This window comes from Rhincodon typus, chromosome 30 (genome assembly GCF_021869965.1).
Source record: "Rhincodon typus isolate 14 chromosome 30, sRhiTyp1.1, whole genome shotgun sequence".
Taxonomy (NCBI): Eukaryota; Metazoa; Chordata; class Chondrichthyes; order Orectolobiformes; family Rhincodontidae; genus Rhincodon; species Rhincodon typus.
The window spans coordinates 20,929,894-20,951,046 of record NC_063361.1 but is presented as its reverse complement, the minus strand read 5'-3'; the positions used below and the strand labels follow the sequence as shown (position 1 = coordinate 20,951,046).

Below are 21,153 nucleotides of genomic sequence, written 5' to 3'. Positions count from 1 at the left end.
TCAGTTTTTATTGGGACTTCTCAACATGGATGTCAGAGTGGGTACTTGGTGACTTCAGCTCACCTTTTGCTACAAATGGCCTTAATATTGTGGAGAGGGAACCCCTCATCCATGGACATTGGTAGATGACAGGTTCCAGCCTTAAGAACCCTTAGTGAGATTTCCAGCCCACTTCAATGCTGCACTTCAGGCCCGATTGGGAACTCTCATTATAATGTTGCAGCAAGGACACTGTGCAATCAGGAACACACATCCAGCTGATGGACTGGGCCAGGCTGCATCTCCAGGCTCTCATTCATTCTGAACCCACCTGGATACTCATAGCATTCTTGCCTTGCATAGCCTTCACTTCCCTTTTTGCAGTTCCACCTCAGCCAGAGATACCAGACTCACAATGCTGCTGAATTATTGCCAGGAAGCTTGACATTGTTGTCAGCAGTCTCCTGTCAAGCTATGGAGAACGGCCTTCGCTAAGGGGGCCCCAGTACTGTCAGCCACGGGCAGTCTCCGATACCAGATCAGGGGCTTGGAAGTGATCAGTCAGCTGCTTCGGGTGATCAGACTCAGGGTGGTCATGACAAAAGGGTTGCAGGGCCAAATCTCGCCCATGTGTAGTTCAGTGCTGGGGGTGTAGCTCAGTAGCAGAGCATTTGACTGCAGATCAAGAGGACCCCAGTTCAAATCTGGGTGCCCCCTTTATAGAGGCTCTTGAGCTCTCTTTGGGCAGCATGGTGGCTCAGTGGTTAGCACTGCTGCCTCACAGCACCAAGGACCCGGGTTCGATTCCACCCTCGGGCGACTGTCTGTGTGGAGTTTGCACATTCTCCCTGTGTCTGCGTGGGTATCCTCCGGGTGCTCCAGTTTCCTCCCACAGTCCAAAGATGTGCAGGGTAGGTGGATTGGCCATGCTAAATTGCCCATAATGCCCAGGGATATTTAGGTTAGGTGGGTTAGACATGAGGAAAATGCAGGGGTAGGGGAATGGGTCTGGGTGGGATGCTCTTCGGAGGGGCAGTGTGGACTTGTTGGGCTGAATGGTCTGTTTCCACGCTGTAGGGATTCTATGATTCTATGTTGAGTCGTTCTTCCCAAACGTGGGCTGTTTTCCTCCGGGACTGAGAGAGAGGCAGGTATTAAGGGAGATGAAAGCGGGTGGTGCAGCTGGGGAGCTGTCTTGAGCCATTGAGCAGAGTATGCAGAGGTGCGGCTGGGTGACAGCAAGTGAGAGAAGATGTTAGGCAGAGTTTGAGAATTGATGGGAGCTGGGCACAATAGGAGAGATTCAGCATGTGTGAGATATCGGAGAGAAGGTGATAGTACTTACACTGGCGGAGTGGAGAAGGTCATTGATAGCCCCTTAAAGATGGCACCAAAACAAAGGATACCAATCAATATCCTGGCAGTGGCAAGTCGGTCTTGGAACAGGCCATGGTAAAATAAAGCTACAACCAGTTTCATTTGGTGCCTTGAAATAAATAAATCTTTAAAATATGCCTCACAGTTCCCATGAACTTAAATTTAAGAGTTTCTTCGAAGCACCAAAATAGGCACAATAAGTGAAAAATGATGCTTAATTCATGGCCAGTTCTGAGTGTGCAGAAGGGAGATATCAAAATGTTTAACTGATCCCAGAAATTTGATTTGCACTGGACATGATTTGCATTTGAAATTCCTCAATTTGCACTTGTTTCGCTAATTCCAGGAGATTTGAACTAATCAAAAAACAGTGGAACACCAAGGCTAAAGTGTTGTCATCTGTGTATCGATACTGTAATTAATAGCCTGAAACCATTAAGGTAAAGTAGTCCATGCACTGACCTTAAACAAAGGCAGCAGGCAAACAGAAAAACTATCACCTGCTCATTTCTAGCATATAACATCCTGACTGGGACATGCATCAGGATTCCTGGATTGTGACTGGGTTGAAACCCTGGAACTTGCGTATACGGGATTCTTGATATTCCTTCAATACAACTGCTGTGAAGATTCAAGTTAGTGGGCAACTCAGGATGGGCAATAAACGCCTTGCCATGCAAATGTACTTTAAAATAATGACCGCTTTTGCTTTAGGCCATGTCAAATAGTCTTGATAGAGTCAGAGATGTACAGCACAGAAACAGCTCCTTTCGTCAAATTCGTCCATGCCAACCATTATCCTAAATTAATCTAGTCCCATTTAATCTAGGATATCTGGTTGGCATGGACAAGTTGGACCGAAGGATCTGTTTCCATGCTGCACAACTAGATGACTCTATGAATCTATCAATACTACTTGACACGGCCTAAAGCAAAAGAGGTCATTATTTTAAGAAAAGTACGCTTAGTCCAACATCGTAGTTTGATGATCCTCAGTTCTCCAAAGATCCGTGCTACATCTTTATTATTTCTGTGAATAGCAATGACTGTGGTAGAACGTCATGAAAATATGAAGGTACCAAAATCATTTGTGCTGTCATTATCTCTACATTGCAATCATCACTGCTTCTGTGCACAGTTCTGGCTCAGTGCCACAACTACATATTTTCATTGTTATGTGAGGAGTAAAGCCATGTGAAAAAGCACAGAAGGGCTTTTGCAATAAATCGTGCAAAATATATTCACAGAACAGGGGACAATTTACAAAAAACTGAAGGCAACAATCAAGCCATTATGAATGCAGCTCAGAATAGTCTGCACAATTCCCAGTAACTGTCCTACTGCTCCTGCCTCATTTAAAATTGCTTTTTGTTCAAATGAAGCAATTTAACATGAGCAAAGTATACCATTTGTGCAAGATTTCAATCTAAAGTAGCAGATAATTCAAATTAATGTTGAGACTAAGACAGGACGTACAGCTGTTGTAATTTCTTCAGTAGCTTGATATTTCAAATTCGATGTGTTCATTTTTTTTAATGCTTTAAACCTCTCTAAAATAACAAAGCAAATGATGCCATTTTCTACAACACTAAACACTTACAAATAGATATCTTGCTTACAGGAAATTATTCTGGTGAACAATTCTACTCACAACTCCTGCTCAAAAAGCAACCATTCAGGAAATATATTGGTCCAGATAAGCAATAACAATTACTTTTTGACACTGACAATTAATACAAAAGCTGTAAGGTACCAATAATAGCTCATGAAACGTCAGTTCCTTTGCAATGAAATCATGAATGACATGCTGAACCTTGGGCTGAATTTTGCATCATTAGTAAAGCAATAGTACTCATCCCTGACATCAAAGGAAGATGTCAACAAAGATCTAATGGAGTATTTCCCTTTCCCGACAAAAATTCGAACCTTGCAGCATATCCCTCACTCAACCGTCATCATCAAGCCGGGGGATAAACCCTGATTCAATGGAGATTGCAGGATGGCATGCGAGGAGCAGCACCAGGCATACCTGAAGTTGAGGTGTCAACTTGGTGAAGCCACCAAACAGGACTATTTGCTTGCCAAACTGCATAAGCAGCAAGTGGTAGATAGAGCTAAGTCATCCCACACCATCTGATCAGATTTAAGCTGTGCACTCCTGCTACATCAGCCGTGAATGATGCTGGACAATTACACAGCATCTGAAGAAGCTACCGCCATTGCGGACCCCATCGAAGCCACCTTCCTACTGAACAGCTCTCTTTAGAAGGTAAGTATAAGTGAAAACTTCTAAAAAACTAAGAAAAGAAGAAGGGGATAAATGAAAAGAGAAGAAAAAGCAAGAAGAAAATGTGCCAAGGATTAGCGGATGGAGTTTAATTTAGATAAATGGTAAGTTAATGGTAGGGCCCTGGGGAGTGTTGTCGAACAGAGAGACTGAGGGGTTCAGGTACACAGTTCTTTGAAAATGGAGTCACAGGTAGACAGGATAGTGAAGAAGGTCTCTGACTCGCTTGTCTTCATTGGTCAGAACATTGAGTATAGGAGTTGGGATGTCATGTTGCGGCTGTACAGGACATTGCTCTTAAACTGGAAAGGGTGCAGAAAAGATTTGAAAGGATGTTCCCGAGACTCATCTGAGGAGAGGCTGGATAGGCTGGGACTTTTTTCCTGGAGCATAGGATGCTGACAGGTGACCTTATAGAGGTTTGTAAGGTCTTTTCCCTAGGGTAGGGAAATCCAAAACTGGAGGGCATAGATTTAAAGCACGAGAGTAAAGTTTTAAAAGGGACCTGAGGAAAAACTTCTTCACACAGAGGTTGTGCATGTATGGAACGAACTGCCAGAGGAAGTGGTAGAGGAAGATACAACTATAAACATTTAAAAGACATTTGACAGGAACATGAATAGGAAAGATTTAGATGGATATGGGCCAAATGCATGCAAATCGGGCTAGTTCAGTTTAAGAAACTTGGTCAGCCTGGACAAGTTGGACCCAAGGGTCTGTTTCCATGCTGTATGATTTTATGACTCTATGACTCTGTAACCTGCTCAGTGGTACCCAGTTTGGGTTCTGCCAGGGCCACTCAGCTCTGGACCTCATTATAGCCATGGCCCAAACATGGACAAAAGAGCTGTATTCCAGAGGCAATGACAGAGTGACAGCCCTTCACATCAAGGCCACATGAAACCAAGCCTGGCACCAAAGTGCCCTAGCAAAACTGGAATCAATAGATGTCAGGGCAAACTCCCCACTGGCTGGAGTTGTACCTGACATGCTGGAAGATGGTTGGGGTTGCTGGATGTCGGTCATCTCAGCTCCAGGACACCTCTGCAGGAGTTCCTAAGGGTAGAGTCCTAGACTCACCCATTTTCAGCTGCTTCATCAATGACCTTCCCTCCATCATAAGGTCAGGAGTGAGAATGTTCACCAATGATTGCTCAACATTCAACACCATTCATGACTCATCAGATTCTGAAGCACCCCATGTTCAAATGCAACAGGATATGGGCAATATCCAGGCTTGGGCTGACAAGTGGCAAGTAACATTTGTACCAAACAAATACCAAGAAATGACCATCTCCAATAAGAGATAATCTAATTTCCGCACCTTGCCATGCACTAGTGTTACCATTACTGAATCGCTACTGAATATCCTTGTGGTTACCACTGACCAGAAATTCAACTGAACTTGCCACATAAACACAGTGGCTGCAAGAGCAGGTAGGAATACTGCAGTGATTAACTCACCTCTTGACCCCATTGCCTAGATGGATGCAGCTCCAGCAAAACTCAAGAAGCTTGACACACCCCAGGACAAAGCATCCTGTTTGACTGGCACCAGATCCAGGAGCATCCACTCCCTCCCCCACTGATGCTCAGTAGCAGCAGTCTGTACTATCCGCAAGATGCACTGCAGAAATTCACCTGAGACAGCACCTTTCAAACCCCGAACACTTCAATGTAGAAGGGCAAGAACAGCAGATACATGGGGAACAGCACCACCTGGAAGTTCCCCTGCAAGCCACTCATGAACTTGACTTGGAAATGCATTACTATTCCTTCACTGTCGCTGGGTCAAAATATTGGAATTCACTCCCTATTAGGGCATTGTGGGTGAACCTACAGCACATGGACAGCAGTAATTCAAAAAGTCAACTCACCACCACCTTCTCAGGGGCAAATAAGGATGGGTAATAAATGCAGGCCAACCAGCAATGCCTACATCCCATAAGTGAATTAAAAAATGTCCAGCAGCACCATTGTCAACAGAGTAAGCAGCCAATAGTGCTGAAGTATTCTCATAGAATCTAATCCAGGAACATTGAATCCCATAACTTTGACTTGTAATTTTTTTTGACATAAAGTATATTGAAACAAGTGATTAAGACATGCACATGGGATTAACATAGAAGATAAAATGTAAGACAAAATTAAAACATATGGAATTTCTTGTCATGGTGGTGAAATTTCATAGAATTATGGAAGGATTACAGCACAGAAGGAGGGCATCCATCCCATTAAACCTGTTCTAGTTCCCTGCAAAAGCAACGTAGCTAGATCCACTCCCCTGCACTTTCCCTAAGCAAACTTTTATGCTTTGACTCTTTTTTTGCAAGGTCTACTAGGTGTTTCAATCTTTGTTGTAAGTCCTTCGCTAATTTGTGTAACGGTGTGCCTGGTAGGGAAACAATGGGTAGTGTTTAGGGATTTTATAGTGAGAGAAACAGATGGGCATTTCTATGTCTGCAGACATGAATTCAGGATAACAATGTGTTGCTTCCATGGTGCTGGGGTTGTGGATGCCACTGTAATGACTGCCACACTCACTGAAGAAAGAGAGTGAGCAGCTATTGGTTACAGTCCATATTGTCATCAATAATATAGGAAGAAAGAAGAACAAAGTTCAGTTTAGAGAATTTAGGGAGTTGTCAAATAGAACATGAAAGGTAGCAAGAAAATAACATCTCGAAATACTCAGTGGCTCTGCAGCATCCTGAATGCATACACGTCAGCTAAATTCCAGCATTTTGTGTTTTTATTTAAGCTTTCCAGCATTCTCAGTATTTTGGTCAATGATTGTCCCCTCCAGATTGCTCTAGATGCCGTGTGCTAGCGAGTTTAGAACTGAGAGGATACAGCATATGAGTGTGTAATTAGAGGGAAAGGCTGCAGATTCCTGGAACATTGGGACAGGTTGCTGAGGAGATCAGACCTGTAACCTGGATGTGTTACCCACAACAAAACAGCACCAATGCCTGTGCCAGACAGTATGCTGATGGGGAGGGCGTATACCAACTTGACAGAGGGTTAGGAACCAGAATATAACGTTTTGGCAAAGATCTGTAGTTCAGGTTGTGGATGAGGTTGTTGACTTGCTCGCCGACCTGGCTTGTTTTTGTTCAGACATTTCGCCACCATGCTAGATGACATCATCAATGGAGCCTCTGACGAAGCGATATTATTCTACTCTGCTTAGAATTTATACTGTGCGGTCCCTTATGGTGAGTACTGTCATTTCCGGTTTTGATCTGTATGGGTTTGTACATTGGGTCCATACTATACGTTTGTTGATTGAAGTATGGGTGGAGAACCATGCCTGTAGGAATCCCTGTACGAGTCTATGTTTGGCTTGGGCTACTATGGTTACCTTGTCCCAGTTAAATTGATGACCTTCATGGTCTGAATGTACTGATATTAAGGACAGTTCATCGTGCCGTTTTGCTGCCAGGTGATGTTCATGTATTCTGATGGCTAGTTTCCTTCCTGTCTATCCGATGTAATGTTTATGGCAGTTGTTGCATGGTATTTTGTAAACCACGTTCATTCTGCATGTCATGGGAATGGGGTCTTTAATCCTTGTAAGTGCTTGTCGTAGAGTGGCTGTGGGCTGGTGGGCCACCATGATTCCTAGTGGTCTTAGGAGTCTTGTTGTCAGTTCCAATATGTTCTAGATGTAGGACCATGTGGCTACTGTGTTAGGTCGTACTGTGTCCTCCTATTGTTGTCTGTTTTGTAGGCATCGGTGGATAAAGTTGCGGGGAAATCCATTTAAGGCGAGGATCTTGTACAAGTATTCTTCTTCTTCCTGGCATAATTCTGAAGTGTTGCAGTCCTGGCCCGTTTAAATACTGCAGCTTTGTTTGTCGTCGTTGGGGTAGTTGCTGTGGAAGTTGAGGATTTGACCGGTGTGGGTTGCTTTTCTGTACACTGAGGTTTGGAACTCCCCGTTTGTCAATCGCTCTACTTTAACATCCAGAAACGGAAGTTGATTGTTGTTTTTTTCTTCCCTTGTGAATTTAATCCCTGTGAATACGCTGTTGATGAGGTGGTGGGTCTCTTCTAATTTGTTGCGTTTAATAGTGACAAATGTGTCGTCTACGTACCGGATCCATAGTTTAGGTTGAATGCGGCGGAGAGTGGTGTGTTCTAGTCTTTGCATGACTGCTTCTGCAATGAGTCCTGAGATGGGTGACCCCATTGGTGTACCGTTGATCTGTTCGTACATCGGACCATTAAAGGCAAAGTGTGTGGTGAGGCAGAGGTCTAGTATTTTAAGTATGTTGTTCTTGCTGATGGAGCTACTGGTCTGTGTCGCTGTTTCCTCTAGTAATGTGGCCACTGTTTCTTTGGCTAGTGGGATGTCGACTGAGTTGAATAAGGCTGTGGTGTCAAAGGATACCATAACCTTGTCGTCGCTGATTTTTATGTTCTTGAGGGTATCAAGGAAATCTTGGGTTGAGTGGATAGAATGGGGTGATCCCTCTACTAGGTGTTTCAATCTCTGTTGTAGGTCCTTGGCCAATTTGTGTGATGGTGTGTCTGGTAGGGAAACAATAGGTCTGAGAGGGATGTCTGGTTTATGTACTTTAGGCCGTCCATAGAACTGAGGGGTGTTTGTATCTTCTGGTTTAGAGGGATGTGGTTTAGAATCCACTTACAAGGATTAAAGACCCCATTCCCACAACATTCAGAACAAACATGGTTTACTAAATACCATGCAACGACTGCCATGAACAGGACAGACAGGAAGGAAACTAGCCCACACAATACATGAACATCAGCTAGCAGCAAAATGGCACGATGAACTCTCCTTAATATTGATACATTCAGACAATGAAGGCCATCAGTTTACTGGGACAAAGTAATCTTGGTAGCCCAAGCCAAACATAGACACACACGGGAATTCCTAGAGGCATGGTTCTCCACCCATACTTCAATCAACAAACGTATAGTATGGACCCAATATACAAACCCATACAGATCAAAACCGGAAATGACAGTACTCACCATAAGGGACCGGACAGTATAAATTCTAAGCAGAGTAGAATAATATCGCTTCGTCGGAAGCTCCATTAATGATGTCATCTAGCATGGTGACGAAACGTCTGAACAAAAACAAGCCAGCTCGGCGAGCAAGTCAACAACCTCATCCACAACCTGAGCTACAGATCTTTGCCAAAACATTACATTCTGGTTCCTAACCCTCTGTCAAGTTGGTATACACCCTCCCCAACTGCATACTGTCTGGCACAGGCATTGGTGCTGTTTTGTTGTGGGTAACACATCCAGGTTACAGGTCTGATCTCCTCAGCAACCTGTCCCAATGTTCCAGGAATCTGCAGCCTTTCCCTCTAATTACACACTCATATGCTGTATCCTCTCAGTTCTAAACTCGCTAGCACACGGCATCTAGAGCAATCTGGAGGGGACAATCATTGACCAAAATACTGAGAATGCTGGAAAGCTTAAATAAAAACACAAAATGCTGGAATTTAGCTGACGTGTATGCATTCAGGATGCTGCAGAGCCACTGAGTATTTCGAGATGTTATTTTCTTGCTACCTTTCATGTTCTATTTGACAACTCCCTAAATTCTCTAAACTGAACTTTGTTCTTCTTTCTTCCTATATTATTGATGACAATATGGACTGTAACCAATAGATGCTCACTCTCTTTCTTCAGTGAGTGTGGCAGTCATACAGTGGCATCCACAACCCCAGCACCATGGAAGCAACACATTGTTATCCTGAATTCATGTCTGCAGACTTAGAAACGCCCATCTGTTTCTCTCACTATAAAGTCCCTAAACACTACTGTGCTCCCCATCCTCTTGCCTTAGACTTGGGTCTGGCTGCACTCCCCTGATTAACCATTATTCTTACTCGTATTGAGAGGTGAATACTGATTTGTGAATGAGGACTCCTTCACCCCCTGCCTGACCCTCCTTTATGGTCTGAAAGTCACCTGTCCACTCTCTCCTACAACCCATTAGACTGTGGGGTGAAGACCCCTAGAAATGGGGTGTCATGTCACATTGCAACTCACCAGCACAGTGGCTGAGTGGTCAGTACTGCTGCCTCACAGAACTAGGTGACTGTCTGTGTGGAGTTTGCACATTCACCCCGTCTCTGCATGAGTTTTTCCAGATGCTCTGGTTTCCTTCCACAGTCCAATGAAGTTAGGTGGATTGGCCATGCTAAATTGTCCATAGTATCCAGGGATGTGAAGGCTAGGTGGATTAGCCATGGGATGTGTAGGGTTATGGAGATAGGATAAGGGGGTGGATTTGGGTGGGATGCTCTTCAGATGGTCAGTGTAGACTTCATGGGTCGAATGGTGTGCTTCTGCACTGCAGGGATTTTATGATTCTATCTTTTGTGCTTCTGTGCCAAGAGCAGACAGTGAATGCTTACAGTTGCACCTTTATTATTACCACAAAGTTGAGCAATTCATGCTGCCGCTTTTAAATGTGCAAATAAAGTGTTATTTACAAAACAAGGGCATGCAGGGCATGTGTGTATTGGAAGAAAACAAATTAAAATGGATCTTATTGTAAAATTAGAACAAAATTTGAGCACAGATAAGAAGGGGAAAGTGGATGCTTGGACGCATCAAGCTTTTCCTTTCATTGCAAAGACAACATTTTCTGTATTTTTGTTTGGTTTCCATGTTACTTTAATGGAAAAGGACTATTTTAAAGCTAAGGACAGTAAATAAATTGCTGCAATTTTAGAAACAAGTCACTGAAACTCATTTTGCTTGTTGTTTACACTGCTGCTTTTTTCCAGGGAAAGGGTTTATGGATGGTGTGGCACCAGGGTACAAGTGCAGAGTGAGATTTGACCAGCAAAAAGTGGCTGATTGGTTTGTGTAATTGTGACCAGTCAAGGATGTCAAAGCTCATTAGCCTGATGATGAGTCTGACTGATTCCTGAGCAGCTGAACAGTTTGTGCTTGTGCACAATATTAGGGGAAGTCTTCAGACTTAAAGAAGGGCAGGTTGTGTGTGTCTCTGATTATCTGCAAGAAAAATATCCAAAAGTGAAGAAAGCCAGTTATTTTCTCCTATCAGTTGCTGTAAGTAGCTAGACTACCAATTACCCTGTGCTTCCTTGAAGAGGTGAAAGACCTAGCGAAAGGAGATTGAAGAACAAAAAATCCTGGCAAGCCAAAAATAAACATCTCAATGAACCTGTTGATAACACTACAATTTTTTGAACTGCATTTCCCAATTCTTACTTCCTCTCCACTCTTAGAACTATTGGTTTTGGTTGTCTGTGCCTGTCTGTATATGTATGTACTCTGCTAGCCCTATAAAAAGCCACCTGATTCCTTCAGCCAGGCAATGACAGCCCTCAACATAGCTACTGCTTGCCTTTTCTGCTGGTGCCTCGCAGGCAGTTCCTGCTAATTGAGAACATTCTGCATAAGTTTATCTCCTGGCCTATAAGGCTATCTGAATTATAAATAAAAACCTTGTAAGGATAAGTCACCAGACCCATAACGTTAACTCTGATTTTTTCTTCACAGATGCTGCCAGACCTGCTGAGCTTTTCCAGCAACTTCTGTTTTTGTATCTGGATTATAAAACAGCTTCAGTTTGGAAGAGGGGAGATGCATATTAATCTGGATATCATGTTCTTGATGTTGCTTTGAAATTTCAGTCTCTGATTCTCAGAAAACTTGATGGATGAGTTGGGATTTTTGCAGGGGTGAACATGTTTGTGGGTAGATTTGTGATTTTTTTTTGAAAGTCCTTCATAAAATTTTTGTTTTATATGCAGAAAATGTACTAAAGAAGAGAAGGGAATGTTTGAACATGAAGATGATTTATTTTTGTAATGCAATTGAACAGAATTATTTTTGATGTAATGAAATTGTTGAGAATACTGTAATTGGAGAATGGCTTTTGCAATATATTTGATCTATGTCAACCAGTTTAAAACAGCCAATTAAACAGGAGAAAGACAAAGATTTAACTAATAAACAAAACAGAGATGCTTTCTCACATAAAATATGTTAGCAAGATAGCCAGTGGGGAAATTTTGAAATTGTGAATTTATTCCAATTGTTAAGGATACTTTCATAAGTCTGTCATGTTGTCTATCATAAGTTATTAGGTTTCCTACACAATTTTCATTGCATCTCTTCTGCTTATTTCTTATGCAGCATACAGAAAAAACACTGAATACAATAAATAATAGAAATGATTCACAAACGCACGCACACAAGTTGATTATGGATCAACCCCCTGCTACACAGTTGCTAAAAAAATCAGGAATTCATAATTCAGCTAAAGTCTCGACTGCTCAAGTCCCTTTTAGCTCTTGATCCACCAAACTCAAGCTGATTACCACTGGTGCAACTGGAGAAAATTCAAATTCTGCTTTCATCACGCAAATTAAATCACCATAGTGATTTATTCTCCATCCTGGTTGCTTCAGTGTCTCTATAAACTAACTTGTATCATTACCCTTCTGCAGCAGTTTGAATTAAATGGAATACTGCTTTTAAGAACTTGATAGGCTCCTCATAATACCATATAAGGATTACAATGGATGCAAAACCGGCTGTGAAATGGAGCACTGTGAAGGAGAGGGGAAACTCAACGAACTGAAAAAAACAATATCCGTCTCAGTTTCTAATCTCACAAAGAGCCTTTCAAATCTTGTACTGTTCAGTTCCTGGTTATAAACAGGATCTCAATAATGTAAGGCAGTTCCATTCTTTCACAAAGGATAGTGGGGATTGTATCCAAGGCGCACTAAGAGTGGAGAAAAAGGATTAAAGTACTTCTTGGCATTAAAAATCCTTCCTATTTCTGGATGAATTTACTTATTCCTTTCTTCTATTATAACACAGCAACAACAACTTGTATTGATACAGCACCCCTTATGTAGTAAAACATCACAAGGCATTTAACGGGGGAATGGTCAATTAAAATTTGACATTGAGCAATACAATATGACATTGGGGCATACAGTTAAAAGTTTGTGAAAAAGATTTTAGAGAAGAGTCTTAAAAGGATGAAAGAGATTCAAGAACCAAAGGTCTTCGAAAGCTGAAGACACAGTCATCAATGGCACAGCAACTAAAATCGGGGATGATCACAACAGGAAAATTGGAGTAGAACTGTCATCTGAAAGTTGCAGTGCAGGAAATGATCACAAAAGGGAGTTTAGGGCCACCAGAATGAGAGCCTCCTAGCTCTGGGTGAATGTGGATGAACAGAGAACACTGGCTCAATACCATTTTGAACTTGTGGCAGCATTTCTTACGTTTCCTCCCAAGTGCCCAATTACACACAAAGAACAATTTCTTATGAATACAGATATATGCTGGAGAAACTCAGCAGGTCTGACACCACATGTGGAGAAGGGAAAAACCAGAGGTAACATTTCAGGTCATGTGAGCCTTCATCAGAATGAAAACAGTTGGGAAATGGCGATACTTATACTGATATCATCGTTTCCCAGCTGCCTTCAGTTCTGACAAAGGGTCCATAAGATCATAAAATATAGGAGCAGAATTAAGCCATACAGTCCATCAGGTCTGCTCTGCCAATCGATCATGGCTGATCTGTTTCTCAACTCTATTCTCCTTCCTTCTCCCTGTAAACCTTGATCCCCTTACCAAAAAAGATCCTATCTACTTCTGTCTTAAATGCTCTCAATATCTTGGCCTTCTGCGGTAATGAGTTCTGGAAAAACACCACCTTCTGGCTTAAGAAATTCCTCATCTCAGTTCTAAAAGGTCTTCCCTTCACTTTGAAGCTGTGCCCTCGGGTCCTAGTCTCTCCTACTCATGGAAACATCTTCTCCACATTCATTCTGTCCAGGCCTCTCGTATTCTGTAGGTTCCAATCAGATCCCCCGCATCCTTCTAAACTCCATGCAGTACAGACCCAAAATTCTCAACTGCACCTCTTATGACAAGCCCTTCAGCTCCACGATCATTCTTGTAAACCTCCTCTGGACCCTGTCCAACGCATCCTTCCTTAGATATGGGTCACAAAACTGCTCACAATATTCCAAATGCAGTCTTACCAGAACCTTATGCAGCCTCAGCAGCACATCTCTGCTCTTACATTCCAGCCCTCTTGAAATGAATGCTAGCATTATCTTTGACTTGCTGTCCATCAAATGAAGCTACATGTTAACCTTAAGAGAATCCTGACCTTAGACTCCAAGTCGCTTTATGTTTCAGATTTCCGAATCCTTTCCCCATTTAGAAAATAGTCTACACTTCTATTCTTCCTACCAAGGTGCATAACCTCATACTGTCTGACATTATATTCCATCTGCTGCTTCTTTGCTCACTTGCCTAGCATGTCCAAGTCCTTCTGCAGCCTCCCCACTTCCTCAACACTATCCAACCCTCACCTAGCTTGGTGTCATCTGCAAACATCCAGATTGGTAATATATTACGTGAATAGTTGTGGTTCCAACACCAACCCCTGCAGAACTCCACTAGTCATTGGCTGCCATCCTGAAAGAAAAATACTTCATCCCTAACCAATACTCCATCCGGACCAGTACCTTACCCCTCACACCATGTGCTCTTATTCAGCAGCCTCCTGTACAGCACCTTCTCAAACGTCTTTTGGAAATCCGAATAGATCATGCCTACTGGGTCTCCCTCATCTAACTTTCTCATTACGTCCTCAAAGAATTCGAACAGATTTGTCAAGTACAACCTCCCCTTGACGAAGTTGTGCTGACTCTGCCCTATTTAACAAGGTACTTCTGAGTACTCCACAATCTCATCCTTAATAATACATTTCAAAATCTTACCAGCGACTGGTCAATAGACTCAAAACGTTAACTTTTTTTTGCCCCGCCACAGATGCTGCCAGACCAGCTGAGCTTCTCCAGCACTTCCTGTTTTTGTTTCAGATTCCCAGCAACCACAGTTTTCCATTTTTTTATAGAACACTTGTTCAATGAATCTCAACAAATAGCCTTTCTCATTTTAAATGGATGAACCAAAGCCTTGAACATTTTAAAAAAATCATCATGGGGATGAAAGAGTCATTAGCTAGGCCAACACCTATTGCCCATTCCTAATTACCCTTAAGAAGGTGGTAGTGAGTCAGCTTCATAAACAGCAAGAATCCATGGAATTTTTTTTATTCATTAACGGGATGAGGGTATCACTGGCTGGGCAGCATTTATTGCCCATTCCTAATTGCTCAGAGGGCAGTTCAGAGTCAACCACATTGCTGTGGGACTGGAGCCAGATGTAGGCCAGACCAGGTAAGGATGGCAGTTTCCTTCGCTAGAGGACATTAGTGAACCAGATGGGTTTTTCCAACAATCAACAATGGATTCATGGACATCATTAGATTCTTAATTCCAGATATTTTTAATTGAATTCAAATTCCACCATCTGCCGTGACAGGATTTGAACCCAGCTCCCCAGAATATTATCTGGGTCTCTGGATTAACAGTCCAGTGATCATACCACTAGGCCATCGCCTGCCCAGATATAGATATATCCATAGTGCTGTTAAGAGGAAATTCTGGAATTTGACCTAATCACAGTGAAGAAAAGGCGATTTAGTTCCAAATCAGTGAGTTAAGTGATTTCAGAAAACAAAACGTATGTGGTGTTGTTCCCCTGGATATGCTGTCCTTGTCCTTCAAGGGGGTAGAGACTGTGAATTTATAAGTCACTACTGGAGGAGTCATGGCGGATTACTAAAGTATGTGATATATACTACTGCCTCCAAGGATGGAATGAATGCTTAAGATAGCATATATGGTGCCAATCAAATGGGTTCCTGTGCCCAGATGGTATTGAGCTTCTTCAATGGTGCTCATGCTGCATCATTCATCAAGGCAAGTGGAGAATATTTCACCACACTCTTGACTTGTGCTGTGAATGGTGACCAGGTTTTGGGAAGACACGAGGTGAGTTAGCCACGCCAGATCTCTCAGTTTCTGACCTGCATTTGAAGACACAGGCTGTTTCTAAGTCAACTAAGTTTCTAATGAATGGTCACTTCCGAGGATGTTGATGTGTGGGAGTCAGCAATGGTAATGGTCTGCTATGCCAAGGGGATATGATTAGCTTCTTCCTTCTCGGAGATGGTCATTGTCTGGCTCTTTGTGTGCCATGAATATCATTTGGCCACAATTAAACTGCATGCTTGTCACGTTTTGCTAAAGTCATTGACAGGAGACTGAGGCATTTTTATAAAACTTAAATCTATTAACCATATTGACCTCTTTTCAAAATAAAGAAAATAGCAAGTTTTTTGACTGTATTTAAAGCATTATTGTGCAACAGGAAAGGATTATTTAATAATCTTGCAGTAACGGAGACTGTAGGCAAGAGTGATCACAAAATGCAATTTTATTTTGAGTTAAGAAGTGATTTAGTTAAGTAGTAATAATGAACAAAGCAAAAATACATAGATACGAGGGGGCCTAATGATTAGGGTAGATTGGAATATTAGATTTGGAATTAAGAAGATGGATATGCAATTGCAAAAAAATTAAGAATTAAATTGCAGGAAATAAACAATTCCTTGCAACAAAGAACTATTCCCAAAGGAATAGAATTCCCATGGGAAGCACAGTCGAGTTAACTTCTCTTGTTGCACTGTTGGAATAAAGAAAGAGGATTTAATTTTGCTAAAATGATTGCTAAACCCAATAGTTACAATGATATCAGAATTCAACAAGCATGAAGAAACTGAAAGAGAAAGAGACTAAATAACAAAGCATATAAAATAAAGCAAATGTGTCTGTTATTGTGCAAAAAGGTAGAGATTATCAAAACTCAGTGTGGGTCCTATAAAGACAATTAAAACTATAATTGAGAATTTAATGCAAAGACACTAAATTAATACTTGTATCATACTAAGGCCCCAGTGAGAATGGAGAACTTGAAGAAACTAGTATTAAAAAAGAAATAGACTTTGAAAATTAAATTGAATTGGAATCCAACAATCTCTCAGGCCTGATGTTTTTGTTGTGATTTTAGAATTTATAAAATTTATAAAACATGATTTTAGAATGTTCCCATGGACTCAAAATAGCAAACATAAACCTCAAGATGAGACAGAGCATGAAAACTCATGAGACTATTGGCCAGTTAGCCTAAAGCCAGTGGTAGGGAAGGGCTAGAACCCATAATTAGGGACACAGCAACAGTGCACTCGAAAATCATGTACGATAAGGCAGAGCCAGCAAGGATTTATGAAACACAAAATCAGATTTGCCACATCTGTCAGAATTTTTTTGAGGTCATGACCGAAAGGGCAGGAAAGGGGAATGCACTCGCATTTTCATTAAGCATTGGATTGGACAGTACTCAGATTATTATGCAAGACTGTCTCTCACTCCCTGAGATCGAATATACTAAAATGGATTGAGAATTGGTTAATGAACAGAAACCTGACAGTAGGAACAAAACTGGTCATTTTCAAGTTTGTGGGCTATAACTAGTGGTGTACCATTAAGTCAGTATGTAAGCCTCAACTATTTACATTCTATATCAATGAGTCAGATGAAGCAGTAAAGTGTAACACATCCAAGTTTACCAATGATACAAAGTTAGATCAAAACGAAGACATAAAGAGGCAGAAAAGTGATACAAACAAGTTAACTGAGTGGGCAAGAACTCTAATGATAGAATATGATTTGGAGAAATATGGAGTTCTCCATTTTGGAAAGAATACCAGAAAACAGAATATTTTATAAAAATGATGTGAGTTTTGGAAATGCTACTATTTAGAAGGGTGTGAAATCTAGTATGCAAATATGCAGGCACAGCAAGCTAATAAGGAAGCAAACAATATGAAGGGATTAGAGCATAGTATAAATCTTACTATAACTATATTAGGTAACGAAAAGCAGAATACTGCAGATGCTGAAAATCTGAAATACAAATAAAAAGGGTGGCACAGTGCCTCAATGGTTAGCACTGCTGCCTCATAGTGTCAAGGACCCAGGTTCAATTCCACCCTCAGGTGACTGTCTATGTGGACTTTGCAGATTCTCTGTGTGTCTGTGTGGGTTTTCTGCCACAGTTCAAAGATGTGCTGGTTAGGTGGATTGTCCATAGTGTCCAGGGATGTGAAGGTTAGTTGGATTATCCAAGCGATATGCAGGGTTACAGGGATAGGGTAAGGAGGTGGGTCTGGGTGGGATGCTCTTTGGAGGGTCAGTGTGGACTCAATGGGGTGAACGGCCTGCTTCCATGCTATAGGGATTCTATGATGGGGTACCTCAACTGGTCTGGCAGCATCTGTGGAAAGAAATCAGTTAACATTTCGGGTCCAGTGACACATCTTCAGGTTGAAGAAGACACATATTGGATTTGAAATGCTAACTCAGTTCTTCTCTTTGCATTGCTGCCAGACCTGTTGAGTTTCCCTAACGATTTCTGTTTTTGTTTTTGTCTCTGATTTCTAGCGTCTGCAGTTCTTTCGGATTTTTTGTTTATTGAAAATTATCCGTTATTTTTGTTATAATTCTCTCACATACATGCAACACAATGATGCATTTCAATGCAATTTGTTTGTTATTCAACCAACAGTTCGCTGAGTATAAGGAAAAACAAAATTACCAGACGTATTTTTCCCCACTAAACAAAAATGGTAGCGGAAGTCATTATTGGCTTCAGTTGAAAAAACTAGCTGAATATAAGTGCCTTAGTATTTCTGGCTTATCCAATATGTTCAAATGGTGAGGCCAGAAAATGCAGCCTTTCTGAAAACAGAATATTTTGTTTCCAACAAATTGTGAGATTTACTATTTGGGAGTGGTGTGGCAAAGGAAATACCAGAGATACAACCCTCTGGCTAAACTGACATCAAGTAAATCAAAATAAATAATCAAATGCACCCTAACTTTGAAACCACAGTCTTCTGTTTCAAAGGCAGACAGGTGTTAACTATGAGCCACGCCTAACACCAGCAAATGGTAATGTGTTGCAAACACTGTTGGCAAAACTTGGAGGAGGCAAGACTAAGTGAGGTAAGGACTTCTGATGTTTCGAAATGGTTGGAAGCAGAATACGCAGCTGAGGATTTTAAATCTAACAATTTACGTAAAAAAACAACGGCCGAAAAAGTGTTGAAGAGAAGGTCTTTTCAGAATACTATACCTTCAACTGAGGAATAAAAAGAGCTGTTGATGTTAAGAGAGATGATCGAAACATTAACCACAATAGTATTGGCGCAGAAGTGAGACATTAAAGATAATGCTGCAGGGAGACAACAGGGAGAAAGGATCAGGCAATAAGCCTTTCCTTATGACATCAAAGACCATTCTTACCAACCTGTTCCCTCACCTGAGGCATGGTGACCCTCAGGTTAAACCTGCGCCAGTCATCTCTCTCTAACGGAAAAGCAGGCCTTTGATCCAGTAGGTCTATGGTGGTTTTACCTTTACAACCTGTCTCCTGTTGCAGAGCAAAGGTGTTAATGGGAGGCATGTATTACATTGGAGAACAAATGGGAGTTCCATTGCAGGCTTAAAGGTGCAGCCAGACTGAAAGATGAGTGAATGCCAGCACAGAATCACAGAAGTGTTACAGCACAGAAGGAGGTTGTTCGGCCCATCGTGCCTGCACTGACTCATTAAACGAGCATCATTACCTGGTGCCAACCTCCTGCCTTTCCCCCATACCTTTGCACGTTATTTTTATCTAATACAAGGACGAGGTCAAGTACATTAGTCACTTATTGTACTGTCAACAGAATAATTAAAAACATACAGTGTGAAAGAGATTTTACAGATGTAAGTGCCCTGAGATTGTGATAATTTCATATATTAATGTAGGTTCTTTCTTGCAATTACATCATTCATGACAAGTTCAAAATATAGCTGAAGAAATATCTGTAAGTTTCTGTCTAAGAAAGGCTTTGACAACATTGCCAACAATCTGACAAAACAATCCTATAATGTTTGACATCATATTACATTAAATTGGACATTTGAGAAAGGTGCTGTGTTCAGTATATGGCTGTACAAAACAGGAAGCTAATTATTTTCATGCTCCCACACATCAGTTGGAATGAAATACATACCACACAAAAACCTGTCATTATTATGCACACTACCTCATTATCTAACGGCAAGAATTCTATTTCATCATCTGGTCAGTTCATTCATATCTAAAACAGCAGCCACAAAAAATTCCAGTTGTAAATTTAACAAGCTTTCAAACAGTGCATTTTTTAATTGTTCAATTATTATTTGTAGGTTTTCAAATGCAAATATGAATTAGAACAAAAGGGCTGCTTTATCTCCAAGTTTAAATATTTCTATTAAAGTCCTTCAGTAGTCTACTGTCACACTGTCACGATGCTGACATGAACTCTTGAAAACAAAAAGAAGGGCACAGCGTCCTTCACTTTCACTGCCTCAAGATCAGAAGGACATAACGCACAGATTTCAGCTGACATTACCTCCTCCACCTTTGGCATTTCTCAGTTTGCCAGTGTCCAGAATTGCAGCTGCTATAAACAGTAAGCATTAACCACAACATTCAGGCTACTTTGTCACATTTTCAGTAACCACAGATTATGTTACAATGATCTCATGGTGTTGATGCACAAGTACAGAAAACCCAAGAACTGAAAAAAATCTTGCCTTTACAAAAAATAATATCCTTGATTCAGATAACATTCATAATCCCACATTGAAAATCCTTAGAAATGCAGAGAAAAAGTTTCTGAAAATTTAAGAAGGCAGCTAAATACAACATGCTTTTTAAAAATGTAAATGGGAACATTTTATTCAAAAGTAATATGTGCAGAATTTTCCCATTTGTGGTTAAAGTGTTTTGGTGAGTGAGATTCATAGCATCCAAACTGCCACAGCTCAAAGTGAATTTTCCCACACAATTCTTTGCTCTTCACCTCAGTAGTTAAGCAACCAGGCTCCTGAGAGCCCCTCTCCTGCAATAGTATGGCAGGTCAGCATTCACTACTGCAAGAACCTTCCAGTACTCACACCACTGGCACGATGTTTAATGTACAACTGCACATCAGTTCAGATACTGCAAGCCAGGATATGGTCCTTGCACTGCAACACTCAACCATTACCACCAAGGATACAGCCCAGAAAACAAAGCTTGCTCCTGGCTTCACAGACAGAGAGTGCAACTAGATGGGTTGGTGCAGAGAAGGGCAGGTTTTCTTCCTGCTGACCATCAAATGAGGCCACGTCAGAGCTAGATAGGGCCCTGGTCAGTGCCTTGTGCCAGAAGTGCAGAAAGAAGGTCAAAGATCTTCTGTGTTCCTCACAAGTAAGTGCCACTATCTTATCCCTGTTACCTGGTGCCCACACTTACTGTGCCACTGGCTGTGCATCTGACGAAGGCTCATGGACTACAACTCTCACAATTGCATACATCATTTCCACTCAATGACTCTCACTCACCTCATACTGCTTCACTACTAACCCTTCATACCCTCTGAGCTTCTCACTTACTCAGTGGGGACACCTCACCTCCTCTCCTGCTTCTGCATCACAATTAATAGCTGTTGCATTCCC

At 41.5% G+C, this 21,153-nt stretch overlaps 1 protein-coding gene and 1 non-coding gene across 3 annotated transcripts in view; one reads left to right on the top strand and one right to left on the bottom strand.

The window, feature by feature from the left end:
- The window catches only part of mpp2b (MAGUK p55 scaffold protein 2b), a 526,590-nt gene that overhangs the window by 458,207 nt on the left and 47,230 nt on the right, over positions 1–21,153 (bottom strand). The gene's annotated exons all lie outside the window — the stretch shown is intronic.
- trnac-gca lies at positions 625–696 on the top strand. The gene has a single exon. It is a non-coding gene; the product is annotated as a tRNA-Cys (tRNA).